Below are 12,894 nucleotides of genomic sequence, written 5' to 3' on the forward strand. Positions count from 1 at the left end.
TGTAGCAAAATTACTGCATTGCTATGAGCGTCGACCACTGGGTGGCGCTCACAGCAATCTGACATCAACAACCATAGAGGTCTGCTGCAGACCTCTGGTTGTTATGCCGACGCATCAGTGACCCCTGGTCACGTGATGGGGGATCAGCGGTGCATGAATTTCCTGCCTGGTGGCCTGAAGTCCTTGTTAAATGCCACTGTCAGAGTTTGAAAGCGGCATTTAACTAGTTAATATGCGCAGGCAGATCGCGATTCTGTTCAAAGCAGCTGACATGTCCCAGCTTTGATGCAGGCTCACCACCAGAGCCTGCATCAAAGCAGGGGTTCTGCCATCAGACATACTATTCCGTCCGATGGCACAAAGGAGTTAATTAACCCAAGCAACAAGGCCTTTGAAGCTCTCTCCAGGGGGCAAAAAGCCTAGACCCTGTGTCCCCAGCAATTTATCACAGGGGTATGAACTCTTGTGCAGGACCAGCCAAACTGGATTTCTTTGTCTGACTCAAGCCATACAGTATGCAGAGTTTGCAGCACCACAGATCCCAGCAAGGGTCTGAGATAATGGCCTATAATAACAGAGTGCAATATCTATGATCCTAGCCGAGCACATTCTTTTCCCCACGAGCCCATACCAGGCAGCCACCCCTAGCACTCTGTGTTATTGAGTTACCGAGCATAGCTACCAGGAATTAAATACAGTAGCCTTATTTGGTCTCCATGCACAGATAAAATCCAGCAGAACCCATTGGTGCTGCCGTCGTTCCATTTGGATCTTCGGGCGAAAAGTTATGGGCCATCCACGGTTTTGCCTGGAAAATCATGTTCTCAGATATGGAAAGAGGGAGGTGGCCCAGCCCAGGGGTGGGCGCAGCGTGAGGGAGGCAGCAACCTAGGGGATAGTATGCAGCTCCTCATTTTGGACTCAGTTCTTCTACTGGCCGGAGGACCGTTACCTGAGGCGACCAGGGAATCACATAACTAAGATCTGGACCTGTGATCCATCAGCGCCTCCCTGTGGTCACATACTACATAACACGGTAATTGTAATCTATCTGTACCCTACCCTTGTACTACACTCTTGACTGTATACCTGCCTTTGTAAATATATGCCTGTGTTGGGCGTTGGGATTTTCCCACTGAGCGGGATGGATTCCGAGCCGTGTCGAGTGCTGTGGTCTACCATTCAGTCCCGGCTGCTGGGACTGCTGCTCAGCATGGATGTCGGTCCCAGCGTCTTGCTCAGGCTCATGCCACACGTTTGGTTACTGTTGGCTCTCCAGTCAAGACTATGATAACCAGTGTATTGCACACTCCGCATTGCATACTGGAGTCTAAGTCCAGAAATCACTTTATTGAGCATGTCTGTGATGTTGCTGGCACCTTCTCATTGGTGCTCGGACGTCGCCTGCTCTGGTGATGTGGCAGCTCCGGATTTGCCCTCCGATGTTAGCATGAGTGTTTGGGGTGGAGCTTTGGGCATAAAAGGCTCCCAGCAACACCTTCTGGCACGCTAGTATCATTTATGTTCGTCTATGTGAGAGGAGACTACTGCTCTGTCTGCAAGTGTTGTATGTCTGTCCAGCTTTGGGACTGTACACGTAGGCAGGCAGCTAGCATCAGTGGGGGTAATTAGCCGCTAGGCTTAGCATCTGGTTCCTACATGTGTGCGGTTAGCACAGTAGAGTCCCAGAGCAAGCTCAACCCTAGTCAGGGTATTATCTCAGTTGCAGAGCATCTCTTTCCTTTCTGTGTGCAAGTGGCACAGTTCTGTTGCAGAGCATAACTCTCGTTTCTGTGTGCGAGTGACACGGCTCAGTTGCAGAACAGCTCTTTCGTTTGTGTGTTCAAGTAATCGTTCGCTGTGCGTTCCGTCATTTTACTCTAGCAGCAGTTTTCCATCTCTGCATGATGGATCCCAGGTTGCGATTGCGCTTTATTATTTATTTTATTTAGCACAATCTGCCAACCCTAACAACCTGTATATTTCTAGTGCGCCTTTTCTTGATTAAATATAAAATTAATCTTGGGTTGCTCTTTTATCTCAATGCACGAATCCCACGGTTGGTTTCTGACCCGATATAAGCCTGTTGTCGGAGGGGGCCTGTATATCGAACGAGGAACTGGTGGCAGCATACTGTACTGTGAGCAACTCGGACAGTGACGGCCAGGAGATAGATAGATCTATCTATATATACAGTATATATTTATATCTATCTATCTATCTATCTATCTATCTATATATATATATACTAGACTGTGGCCCGATTCTAATGCATCGGGTATTCTAGAATATGCATGTCCCCGTAGTATATGGACAATGATGATTCCAGAATTCGCGGCAGACTGTGCCCGGCGCTGATTGGTCGAGGCAACCTTGATGACATCATCGTCGCCATGGCAACCATTATGACATCCACGTCGATACTGTGCCCGTCGCTGCCTGGCGGCCTCGACCAATCAGAGATGCGGGATTTCCAGGACAGACAGAAAGACAGACAGACAGACAGATGGAAAAACCCTTAGACAATTATATATATATATATATATATATATATATATATATATATAATCTCTATCCCCCCCATCCTGGACTGGTGATGTACAGTATATCCCCCTCACTGGCAGCACCTCAATAACTCGTTCCCTGACTGACCTGGGCCAAGTGGTGGCGCCAGAGAGCCGATCCTTGCTGGGTCCTTCTTACCCCTCCCTGGAGGTGAGTGAAGTCGACACACCCCTTCCCCTGTGCGATCCGTCACAGTTAAAATGAGTCCACCTTAACTTTTCCGCAACTTCCACCTGACTCCTAAACCTCCATCAAAGAGGATATTTGACACCTTAAATGTACTCGACCACCATCCACCATACCTAATAAAGCTAGCAACCATTTCTACATGCTATGGAAAGACTGTGCATACAAGTAACACAATTCCAGAGCTCTGACAGAATTTATCAATGCAACTCTACCAAATTATGGTCTATAATACGGTAACTAAAGCAAAATAACAGTCGCTAAACATCCTGCAATGAAGATCCCATAATGGGGAATGTGGAAAGTAAACCATAATAAAAGTGTTATCCACAGTCTGATTACTTGTATAATGACATCTGTCATGCTTCAAAAAAGTATTATACCGCTCTAATAATTCACCAATTCATAGTTTTTGGTTCTAGAAACCACCATTATGTACAGTATCTGTGCTGTGCAGTAATAATTTCTTAAACCCACTTACTCTACTATCGGAAAAGTGATGAGTATATATAAAGAGGAAGATATTATAATAGGGAGTAATTAAAAGCTATACACAATATAACATCAACAATAAAACCGACCATTAAATAACTTTCATAATATTTGGCCATAGTAATTGAAATAAACCTATGTTAATTGTTTTTAATGCCCTTGATGACATTCACTGTTAACTGCTCCAACTGGGTCAATCATCGGAGATAGGCATCTTGTCCTTCATGTTGATGCACTTAATTACTTTGCCCTTAGCCGCTCCTCCTGGCTCAAGGGCATTGGGAATAGGCATATTGCCCTTTGTGTTAATGCACATAATTTTACTCTTAGCCGTTCCCACCATCTCAAGAGCATCGGGAATAGTCATATTGCCCTCCGTGTTAATGCACTTGATCACTTTACCCTTAGTAACTCCCCACTGACTCAAGGGCACCCAGATTAGGTATACTGCTCTTCAGTTTAATGCACTAGATTACTGCTTTGTCCAGAAGACAACCTTAAAAGAAGCAAGAGTTGGTCAATATAAACAGTCAAGAACCGTGCCTCAGCATTCTCAAGACACATGAACAAAAAGAGAGGGTCCTTGAAGCTACAGATTGTATTGAAAAGCATGCCTACCTTTTATTTTTCCTCCCCTCCAGCCATTGTTCCTAGCTCGGAGGAGCCAATTTATTCTGTAGGTATGCAAAATATGATTGCCATGACCCCAGGGACTTTACCCTAGCAGGGTCTTATAAGCTATAAATGTTTCTGGAGTCCAGAGGGTCATACCGTAATGGTCACCTCTCCACACCAGGGGGCCATACCTGAGATTGTTATCCCTCCACTGAATAACTTTAAACAACATTAACTTGACTCTGAAAAAAAGAGAGGATTTGAAGGTTCAACCATTTTTTGAAAAAAACTGCAACAAACAGCTCCACCATGCCACCCCCAGCCGTACCACAACCGGCTCAGGGGGACCCAGCTGACTGTTACTCATACCAAAAAATGCCCTGCTGAGCCCTCTCTCAGTAGGGACCCACTTCCAATTTTATCACCCAGTTAACACTGATGGGAGTCACCCATCCCGGCAGTGGGCTCTGCCGTCCTCCTTTGGTGTAAGCAACCTCCTTCAAAACCCCCCTCCTTTTTGTCCAACAGATTGTTACCCCTCAAAACAAGGGGGCCATACCTGAGACGGTTGCCCCTCGACACAAAGGGGTCATAATGTCATGGACACCCCTCCAAACCAGGGGTCCATACCTGAGATGGTTACCCCTACTAACCAAATTATAAGTAACTTCAAAAACCCACTAAAAAGGAAAAGCAAATAATTGCTTTTTCCAGGACGTCCCTCCTGACAGCACCAACAAGAGGTTGTCCTTCTTATCCTTGATAGGGACAGGAACACACAAGAGGTTAAAAGGCCCCTCCCTCCACCACCCTCTCAGTGTTTTCCCTATTAGGGACAGACGCAGACGCTCCTGGAGATTTACCTTTTCTCCAGGAGCAGGAGCTCCGACGCCGGACGCAGGAGGATCGGGCGGGGATCCTCGTCATCCTACCCCCCTTTATCTTGACGAAGGTCCGGAGGCCGACGCCCCGCAGTACAAGTGGTCCCTCAGCCTGGTCCACGCGGGCAGTAGACCCTGAAGTGAGCCGCTTCCCCTCCCGAGGGGTTCTTGGCTCGCGCGGCGCATCCAGAGTGCATTTTACAAGCACAGAAGAGGATTTCTGGTTTCGTGGTGAATGCGCGCCCTCTAGCGGCCAGAGTGCATTCCACCGTGGAATGTATTTCCGGCCTATATTTGAAAAAATGGTGCAAAACCCTAGGAATTAAAGGGGGACCACATTTTTCCTGATGATTCAGATGGAAGACAGGTGAGACTAAGGCATGGCAGGTGGTGGGAGTTGATGTTCACTGCATCAGATCAGCCAGCTATGGAAGGACACTCTGTTAACCGGCCTGATACTCCTACTGAGACCCCAGTACAAGTGAGTGTCTGGGACTTTGTGCCTTACTCTGCCCCTCTGTCTCTCTGACTTCTGGCCACAACCAATTAGAGGGGATATATTTAATAGTATATTCCTTTGTTCCATTATAGGACAAGGAAATCCCTAAAAGGACCATGGCTACATCTGTGCCTAAAAAGAAGGGTAAGAAGTGTGCCATTTGTAATGCAAAATTACCTGACCCATATGGAAAACAATTATGCCCAGAGTGCATCGCGAAAGTGGTCAAAGATGAACACTTCTCTTTTATGTCGGACATAAGAACCATAATTAGGGAGGAAGTTCCACATCCCTCCCGAATAGGCCCTAGACGAAAGAGACCGCGATGGGAGATGGAGTTCAGTTCTGAAGGTGAGGAGACCTCAATTGACTCCAATGCAGAACAGGAGGAAAGTGAGGAATTTGCGTCGGGGCTCCCAGAAGAAAAGAAAAAATATCGCTTTTCCTGGGAAGATACAGACACCTTATTGTCAGGAGTACTATGGGAGTGGGCGATACAGGTCTACCTCCTTCCTCAGTACAGGATCAAATGTTTGGCGGCTTGAGACGACGTATGAATAAAGTATTTCCGGTCAATATGCACATGATTCTAGAGGAATGGGAGGAGGTGGAGAAAAAACTCACTAAGATTTAGGACACGTCTCCCATTCGAGTTGGAGGATATTAAATTATGAGAAGAAACCCCGAAAGTTGATGTCCCAATAGCCAGGGTAGCAAAGAAAACGGCTATCCCCTTTGAAGACTCTTCATGCCTTAAAGATCCTATGGATAGGAAGGCGGAGGGTCTTCTAAAGAAGTCATGGGAATCTTCAGCTGCTACAATTAAGGCAAACATAGCCTCAACCTCGGTTGACAGATCCATGAATATATGGTTAGAGGACTTAGAGGCTCATTTAAACCCAGGGAAGAAATCCTGGAATCCTTGCCGTTGCTCAAAATGACAACAGCTTTTATGGCGGATGCCTCAGCGGAATCAATTAGATTTGCCGCAAGGAATGAAGCCCTAACAAATTCTGTAAGACGTGCAATATGGCTGAAAACCTGGTCAGGGGACTGCAACTCAAAAAATAAATTATGCTCCATCCCCTTTTCGGGCCTTCGAGTTTTTGGTCCAGTTCTGGACGACATGCTGGAGAAAGCTTCAGATGACAAAAAAGGTTTCCCAGAAGAGAAACCTAAAAGGGTGGAGCCCTTTCGTGGACCATATGCTTATCAGAGACCAGAGTACAGAGGAAAGGGAAAAACGGGTAGATGGAGCTACTTGAAAGGCGGCAAGGGAAACAGTACCCCTTCCAGTTCATCAGTTAGCTCTCGAAGGCAATGACACCAGATTGGTTGGGAGGAGACTTCAAAACTTTCTCCCAGCTTGGTCAAAAATATCCAAAAATCCATGGATAATACAGACAATAAAGGAAGGATACAGAATCGAATTCATACAGTTACCCCAAGGAAGATTTCACCTAACAGCCCAATCTCCCCAAGTTGCAAAGAGACTGCTATCGGACGTAAATAAATGAATACGTTTAGGAGCAGTGGTTCCGGTACAGGAAGCAGAAAGAGGTTGGGGGTACTATTGGGCCTCTTCTCAATCAAAAAACCAAGAGGAGACTATCCCACAATAATAAATCTAAAATCCCTGAACAGATGGGTTGCTTACAAAAGATTCAAGATGGAATCTATAAAATCTACAACCCCGCTAATCAAACAGAATATGGTCATGAGCACGCTAGATCTGAAAGAAGCATACTACCATGTACCAATTCATCCCCACAGCCAGCAATTTGTGAGATTCGCGCTGACAGATGGAACGGAAGTTCGTCATTATCAGTTCAGGTGTCTACCCTTTGGTCTTTCTTCAGCACCACGCATTTTTTCCAAAATAATGGCAGAAGGGATGGCCTTCCTCAGGCCAGTCACACACGTCCAGATAATTCCGGTACCGGAGAAATCGGTACCGGAGTTATCCGTGTCCGTTTGCTCACGTGGCACATCAGTGTGGCACACGTGCGGCAACTGTGTGCCGCCCGTGTGCCGACTGAGGACCACACGGACCGTGCAGGAGACAGCGCTAGAGTTAAGCGCTGTCCCCCCTGCGTGTGGTGCTGAAGCCAGCATTCATTCCTTCTCCCCAGCAGCGTTCGCTGGAAAGAAGGAATTAAAGGTTTTTTAAATTTTTTTTGTGTTTAAAATAAAGTTTGTGGTCACCTCCCGCCTCCCACCCCCTGTGCGCCCGCCCACTTGCATTAAAATACTCACCCAGCTCCCGCGATGCTTCCTCTCAGCGCCGGCAGCTAGTCCTGTGTGAGCGGTCACGTGGTACCGCTCATTACAGTGATGAATATGCGGCTCCACCTCCCATAGGAATGGAGCCGCATATTCATCACTGTAATGAGCGGCACCACGTGACCGCTCACACAGGACAAGCTGCGGCACTGAGAGGAAGCATCGCGAGAGCTGGGTGAGTATTTTAATGCAAGCGGGCGGGCGCACAGGGGGTGGGAGGCGGGAGGTGACCAGGAACTTTATTTTAAACACAAAAAAAATAAAAAACCCTTGATTTTTCATTCCTTCTCTCCAGCAAACACTGCTGAGGAGAAGGAATGAATGTCGGCTTCAGCACCACACGCAGGCGGGAAAGCGCTTAACTCTAGCGCTGTCTCCTGCACGGTCCGTGTGGTCCTCAGTCGGCAACCGGATGGCATCCGTGTGCGGTACGTGTTGACACGCACCCATTGACTTTAATGGATCCGTGTGATCCGTGTGCTCCCACGAACACTAACATGTCTCCGTGTTTTTCAAATGGACACACGGTCCGTGAAATCACACTGACATGTGCAGAGACACATTTATTTTAATGTGTCTACGTGAGTCGGTGTCTCCGGTACGTGAGAAAACTGTCACCACACGTACCGGAACCACTGACGTGTGAAACAGGCCTCAGAGAGCAGGGAATAGTAATTGTCCAGTATCTGGATGATTTCCTCTTGATCGCAGAGTCCCCACAGCTCCTCAGAGCCAGTTTAACATCAACCGTCTTATTATTAAACAACCTGGGGTGGATAATAATCTGGGGAAAATCTGACCTAGTGCCAGGAAAACAAAAAGTTTTCCTAGGAATTCTCCTGGATTCCGAAAAACAGATGTCCTTCCTACCAGAAAGTCTTAGCCTTCAAAAGGAAATATAAAGTGTCCATCAGAGACGCTATGAGAATTCTGGGACTGATGACTGCCTCTATTCCAGGAGTCTGGTGGTGTCAATCTTACAACATCAAATCCTGTCAACTTGGAACAGAAGGACGGAAGGTCCGGACAAAAAATTAAGACTATTAACATTGACACTAAAATCTCTAAGCTGGTGGACATCTGCAAGCAACCTAAAGAAAGGGGTTATGTGGACACAGTCCCCATTCGTATTAATTACCACAGACGCCAGCGGCAAAGGCTGGGGGCACAGGTGCAGGATCAGTTCATACAGGGCGTCTGGCAAAGTTCAGATCCTCCCGGATCTTCCAACCTCCGAGAACTACAAGCAGTCTGGGAAACGCTAAGGTGGTGCGGACCAAAATTAAAAACAAACACATCCGCATTCTATCAGACAATGTTACTACAGTCTGCTCAGGCATCAAGGAGGCCCGAGACATCACCATCTACATGCAGTTGCACGAAAGATCTTCCTTTGGGCAGAAAAGATGGTGCTCTCGGTGACTGCAATACACTTGAAAGGCTCCCAAAACATTGTCGCAGATTTTCTCAGCCGGAAAACAATGCAGCAGTCGGAGTGGGAGCTGAAATCGGAAGAATATGGTCACATAATACACCGATGGGGTACTCCCCTAGTAGACCTGTTTGCCACAAGGAAAAATTCAAAGAGGAGGAAATTCTTTTCTCTAAATCAGGGAGACAGACCAACAGGGGTGGATGCCCTATCTCTCAAGTGGGACATGGGCCTGGCATATGCCTGTCCCCCTTTTCTCTAATCCCAGCAGTTCTGAAGAAAGTCCGAGAAGATCAAGCCACAGTCATCATGATAGTACCCTTCTGGCCCAGAAGGAGTTGGTTTCCCCTTCTCAGGAAGATGGCCATAGGATTCTGAATGGGAAATGCTGAGGTCAAGGGGACTCTTCGAGGCAGTCATAACAACTATCCAGAGTAGTAGGAAGCCAGTGACTTCGGCCATATATACGAAAATATGGAAAAATTCACTTCTCAGTTTCCTGAAGCGACGATAGGTCTCTCAAAGTCTGACATTCCCAAAATTCTAGAGTTTTTACAGGCAGCCTTTGAAAAAGGCCTGAGGCCTAGTACTTTTAAAGTACAAATCTCAGTCTTATTTGCTTTTTTGGACTTCCCACTAGCATCCCATCCTTGGATTCAGCATTTTATTAAATCCACAAGCAGATTACTTCCCACAGTTAGGGCCTATGTCCCTCCATGGGATTTGAACATTGTCCTAAACGTTTTGTGCAAAACCCCCTATGAACCCGTGGAAAATTCGGACATAAAATCTCTCTCCCTTGTGCTGCTTTCCTTGTGACCATAACTATGGCCAGAAGAATTGGGGAAATACAGGTTTTTTTTTTTTCCATAAAAAGCCCATACCTAAAAATCCTAGAAGATTGCATTATTCTGAGATTAGACCCCGTCTTTCTTCCAAAGGTGACATCCTCCTTTCACATGAACTAGGAAATAGTTTTACCTTCCTTTTCTCAAAATTATAAGAATAATCAGGAGAAGGCTTTTCACTCTCTAGATGTCAAAAGAATAGTCCTCAGATACTTGGAGGTCACAAAGGACTGGCGAATAGACTCCAATTTGTTTGTACAGTTTTGGGGGAAAAATAAGGGGGAAAAAAGCATCGAAAGCAACATTGGCTCGATGGGCAAAATCAGTAGTCCATCTGACCTACTCAGCTGAGGGCGAATCCCCTCCAGTCAATGTTAAGGCACACTCCACAAGAGCAGTAGCCACATCCTGGGCTGAACAAGCAGGTGTCTCTGTGGAACAGATCTGCAGGGCTGCAACCTGTTCAAATATAAGTACGTTTTGCAAACACTATAAATTGGATGTGTTGGCTAGCCAAAAATTGCCCTTCGGGAGGAAAATCCTCCAGGCAGTAATCCCACCCTAATCATATCCTCTGGTATTCTCCTGTTGGTGCTGTCAGGAGCGATGTCCTGGAAAGTAGGCATTAGACCTAGGTTTTCCAGGAGTCCATCATGACAGCACCAATTATATTCCCTCCCTTTTTAGAAAATTCCTATCTGATATGTGACGATAACGTATGTAGAAGGAATGTGAAATAAGACTTTGTTGCATCCATCCTGGTGTGGTACTTGGAAAAATCAATGTGAGGGTGGTGGAGGGAGGGGCCTTTTAACCTCTTGTGTGTTCCTGTCCCTATCAAGGATAAGAAGGACAACCTCCTGTTGGTGCTGTCATGATGGAAAATCTATTACCGGTAGGTCTAAGGCCTCCTTTTTTTAAATTCAGTTCCTGAAATTTATATAACTGAGGATGAAACAACATGCATGTACATATAAGTTAGAGTTTACAAACTGTAAGAGTTTGATAACTGGAAAATCTCACATCATAAGGTCAGATATAGTCAGTGATGGGCAATGCTGTGTTATATGCTGTAACAATAAATGAGAAGAAGCCGCCTGCTCCTCTACAGTAGTTACAGACAGACACGGCTCTCAAGTCACCAGTTGCACATAAATAGTAAGAAATATAATATGTAGGTCTAGTATAATCATTGTAAATTTGTTTACAGTAAACGATATCCTTTGTATGTAACCCCTTTCTCATGTACAGCACCATGGAATTAATGGTGCTATATAAATAAATAATAGTATGAGCTGCCTGAAGCCATAGGTGTATGTGTAGAAGACTGCAAGTTCTGTATCCAAGTCAGTCACTCTACCTACATACAATAGACAAGACAGGGTTGAAAACTAGGCCCATGATGTGTCCACCAGGGCAAGGTGCAGTATCACACTAGGAGTGCCCACTCAATGCCCCACCATGTGCGGAGTTATTAGTGCCCACTCACCGCCCCGCCATGTGCAGAGTTATTAGTGCCCCACTCACCGCCCTGCCCTGTGCTGAGTTGCTCCCCAAATATTTATTTTATATATGATGAAACATATATGCTAAGGCTCCAGGTAATCCACTCGGGCATGTGCTATCCACCATCTTAGGTAATATAAAACAAGCACTTGGTGGATATACACCGATTCTGCAACATATGAGGGGGACAATACACTGTGTGCAGAATTATTAGGCAAGTTGTATTTTGATCACATGATACTTTTTATACATGTTGTCCTACTCCAAGCTGTTCAGGCTTGAGAGCCAACTACCAATTAAGTAAATCAGGTGATGTACATCTCTGTAATGAGGAGGGGTGTTGTCTAATGACATCAAAACCCTATAAAAGGTGTGCTTAATTATTAGGCAACTTCCTTTCCTTTGGCAAAATGGGTCAGAGGAGAGATTTGACGGGCTTTGAAAATTCCAAAATTGTGAGATGTCTTGCAGAGGGATGCAGCAGTCTTGAAATTGCCAAACTTTTGAAGCGTGATCACCGAACAATCAAGCGTTTCATGGCAAATAGCCAACAGGGTTGCAAGAAGCGTGATGGGCAAAAAAGGCGCAAAATAACTGCCCATGAATTGAGGAAAATGAAGCTGCCAAGATGCCATTTGCCACCAGTTTTGCCATATTTCAGAGATGCAACATTACTGGAGTAACAAAAAGCACAAGGTGTGCGATACTCAGGGACATGGCCAAGGTAAAGAAGGCTGAAAAACGACCACCTTTGAACAAGAAACATAACATAAAACGTCAAGATTGAGCCAAGAAATATCTTAAAACTGACTTTTCAAAGGTTTTATGGACTGATGAAATGAGAGTGACTCTTGATGGGCTAGATGGATGGGCCAGAGGCTGGATCAGTAAAGGGCAGAGAGCTCCACTCCGACTCAGACGCCAGCAAGGTGGAGGTGGGGTACTGGTATGTGCTGGTATCATCAAAGGTGAACTTATGGGACCTTTTCGGATTGAGGATGGACTGAAGCTCAATTCCCAGACCTACTGCCAGTTTCTGGAAGACAACTTCTTCAAGCAGTGGTACAGGAAGAAGTCGGTATCGTTCAAGAAAAACATGATTTTCATGCAGGACAATGCTCCATCACATGCCTCCAACTACTCCACAAGCGTGGCTGGCCAGTAAAGGCCTCAAAGAAGAAAAAATAATGACATGGCCCCCTTGTACACCTGATCTGAACCCCATAGAGAACCTGTGGTCCCTCACAAAATGTGAGATCTACAGGGAGGGTAAACAGTACACCTCTCGGAACTGTGTTTGGGAGGCTGTGGTGGCTGCTGGACGCAGTGTTGATCGTAAACAGATCAAGCAAGTGACAGAATCTATGGATGGAAGGCTGTTGAGTGTCATCATAAAGAAAGGTGGCTATATTGGTCAATAATGTTTTGGGGTTTTGTTTTTGCATGTTAGAAATGTTTATTTCTAAATTTTGTGCAGTTATATTGGTTTGCCTGGTGAAAATAAACAAGTGAGATGGGAATATATTTGGTTTTAATTAAGTTGCCTAATAATTCTGTACAGCAATAGTTATCTGCACAAACGGATAT

The sequence above is a fragment of the Ranitomeya variabilis genome, chromosome 4 (genome assembly GCF_051348905.1).
Source record: "Ranitomeya variabilis isolate aRanVar5 chromosome 4, aRanVar5.hap1, whole genome shotgun sequence".
NCBI lineage: Eukaryota > Metazoa > Chordata > Amphibia > Anura > Dendrobatidae > Ranitomeya > Ranitomeya variabilis.